The sequence below is a fragment of the Camellia sinensis genome, chromosome 3 (genome assembly GCF_055761805.1).
Source record: "Camellia sinensis isolate YWXY chromosome 3, ASM5576180v1, whole genome shotgun sequence".
Classification (NCBI taxonomy): domain Eukaryota; kingdom Viridiplantae; phylum Streptophyta; class Magnoliopsida; order Ericales; family Theaceae; genus Camellia; species Camellia sinensis.
In genome coordinates this window covers 94,561,201-94,564,556 of record NC_138963.1, presented here as the reverse complement: position 1 = coordinate 94,564,556, position 3,356 = coordinate 94,561,201, and positions in this window count along the sequence as shown.

Sequence of the window (3,356 nt, the reverse complement as noted above, 5' to 3'; positions counted from 1 at the left end):
ATTCATATTTATAAAACTGAGATTTGATTAATTGGGTTCGAATTAGAGTTAATTAAGTTATGAAAATTGGGAATTAAGGTTATTATGAATTAAATTTCTTTATGAGACATTCAATTAAGGTATTCATTGAGTATGTAATTTATTGGCGAAGATTTTGAAGTTTAATCTGAAATTGAAGACCTTAATGATTCAAGAAACCAAAATTGAAGATAGAAATAAATTTAATTTGATATTTGGAGCATTTTGGAAGTTTGATTAAAAATCTGATTCGGATTGATAAATTTAAATATATTTAATTAGGCTCTAATGGAAGTCAATTAGACTACTTAAATTATGTGGGATTTGAGATTAGTTATAATTAACTAATTTTGTGTTAATCAAAATTTATTAAGATTAAGTGATGCTTAATTAAATTAATCTTAACCATAAATTAAATTGTAGAATAATTTAAAGTTTTGTGGGTGTGTGTACTGAGAAGTATGTGTGTGCAGAGAAAGTGGTGTGTGTGCCGTGTATCCCTCTGCTGGAATATGCAATTACTTGACATTCAATTCAATTCTTTGACATTCAAAGGAGTACAAATAGAGAGAGAGAGAGAAGAAGAAGAAGAAGAAGAAGAAGAAGAAGAAAGAGGGAACTCAGAGAGAGAGAGAGAAAGAGAGGGAGAGAGAGAGAGAAACAGGGCTTAGTTCAAGAAGAAGATGGACTATGGAAAGAAAAGCTCAAGAAAAATTTAAAGAAAGAAAGAAGAACCAAGAGAAAATCAACTATAAATTCTGAAATCAAAGTTCAAGGTAAGGAAATTATGCTCAAATCATGTAGAATCTTTGTATAATACTTGAAATTAAGGAGACTATGGAATCAATTTCTTGTAAATTATAAGAAATTGGGTTTTGAATAAGAATTTAAGATTTAAGCTAAATGCATGTTTATAAATATTTGGTAAGGACTTCACATTACACTTGAAATTAAGAAGAGTTTAAAATCAATTCCATGAAATTTGTAAGGAAATGGGTTTGAATAAGAAAATAAAGCTAGGTTCGTGGTTATGGAAATAAACATGGAAATTGATTATTTTTCGTTTGATGTTGAATATCTTGCATGAATTTGGGTCTCATTTCTACATGCATGTAATTTTGAAGGATTAAAGAATAAATATGGGTTTTGATTTTGATTATTAATCCATGCACGTAATGTAATTTAAGAGTTTGATTCAAATAAAACATATTTTGGAACATCTATGATTTAAGGAAATAATAGTTTGGAAAGTAGTTAGTTTGAGTTTGATGTTGTCATTCTTCATAAATTTGAAACTCAACCTTACATGCATCATGGAATTTCAACATTTGAGATTTTAATTTATGTTTTAAAATTTGTAGGTTTGAAATTGGGTTTGATACAGAGAAAATAAATTAAATCTAAATTTGGACAAATTTAGAAATAAATTATAATTTATATTTAAGAATCAAAAATTAGTTTGATTTTAAATTAAATTTCTTACATGTAAATATTTTGAAAGGGCTTTATAGCTTTAATTTATGTTTTATAAAACAAAGAAGAAGAATGTTGGAATTATTATATTCATGAAATTATTGGTTTTAATCTTAATGATCAAAGAGAATTTTGTATTAGAAATTGGAAAATTAGTCATGGGTTCATTTTTATTAAAAAAATTACATGTTTAAATTGGTTCATGCAAGAGTTTAAGTTTTGAAAATGTGTTTGGAAATTATTTTATTGATTTTGAAAGCACAGGAAATTGCTGGCCGCTCGAGCGATAAAGTCACCGCTCGAGCGAACATTAAGGCCAACCAGTATTTTTATAAAGCTTTGCAGACTGCTCAAGCAACCAAAGGTCTGCTCGAGCGAAGACCCTATTTTGAAATATTTTGAAAAATTGCATTTAGTTCACATTTTTATTCTCATCTCTTTCCAAAGCATTCTAGACTTGATTTATGGCTCAATAAAGATTAATACGCTAACAATCAATATTAATTAGTTGATTAAAGAATAAGTCATTAACTTAGTAGCACTTGATTAAGAAGCCAAGTAAGGAATTGATTTATTTAGAAAAGAATGATTTAGTAATAAAAGAATATGCGAAATGAGAACCCGATTCATTTGAATAAAAAAGAATAAGCATAGTAGAACTTCGGACTACTTAGACAGAAAGAGGCAAGAAAAGTCAAGTTTGATCAAGGAATTGATATTGTGTTTCAATGTGTATATGTTATGGGTTTGTGTAGGTCACGCTCTATCGTTTGCCTGCTCTATCTGAATTGTCTTCATTATCTGATCTGCTAGCGGAGCCATCTGTGAGTAACAATATTGTAAAGCTATGTTCAATTATAATTATTTTCTGAATGATTACCTGTATTGTTTTCTAAAATGACATTGTTTACGTAATGAATGTTTGTCCTATTTTATGAAATGTACTCGTGGCATCCATAGTGACTGACTGTTACTGTTACCGCTACTGCTATTGTTACTGTTACTGCTACTGCTACTGTTACAGATATCTCTGTCAGTTCCTTTCCTTAGAACTACTGTTACTGTATTAATGGCCATCAACTGATTGTTCGGTCTATTAAGACCTACTATACTGTTCTGCTATTGGATTTACCACGTATGACTGCTATGATTTCTAAATGATTGATATGACATGAAATATGAGACATTGATTGAATAACTAATCTACAGATGCAATTGACTGTTTTAATTATTGAAAGGACATTCATTCTTAACCTCTTTACACATTCATTATTCACTGGGCTTTAACTCATAGTTTATTGTATACATGTAGGTGGTCAGGCACTGGAGCAAAGTTAGTGGCGTCAGCCTAATTTCGTTTTGTCAAGCCAACCTACTGTGCCTCACCATGGGGTTCCAAACCGTTATTGTCAAGGCTTTGTTTTGGGTGGTCTAAACCCACATATTTTGAATGAATGCCATATGGAGTCAAGTAAATGTTTCATAAGTTGTTTTGGCTTTGGGATTTAATTCCCCAACATGTCTTTTATTTTGTACTTAAATGTGTTTTGGACTTCAGTTTTTACATATATATTGAATATGGACTTGGACTTATGTTTGTATTGGTATATATATATATATATATATATATATATAAGTTGTTTGTGCATTTAAGTCCTCACAGCTCTTTGGACATTATGTTTTAATATTTACAGGCTTCCGCCGGCCCCTCCTATTGTATAATTGTTATTATTGTTAAGTAGGTCTTTGGTAATCACGGATTATTGGCCGGTTACGATGCTAAACCCTTAGGGGAAAGTTTAGGTCGTGACAAAATGGTATCAAAGCACGAGTTAATATCTCACACACATGTCCATTGAGCATTA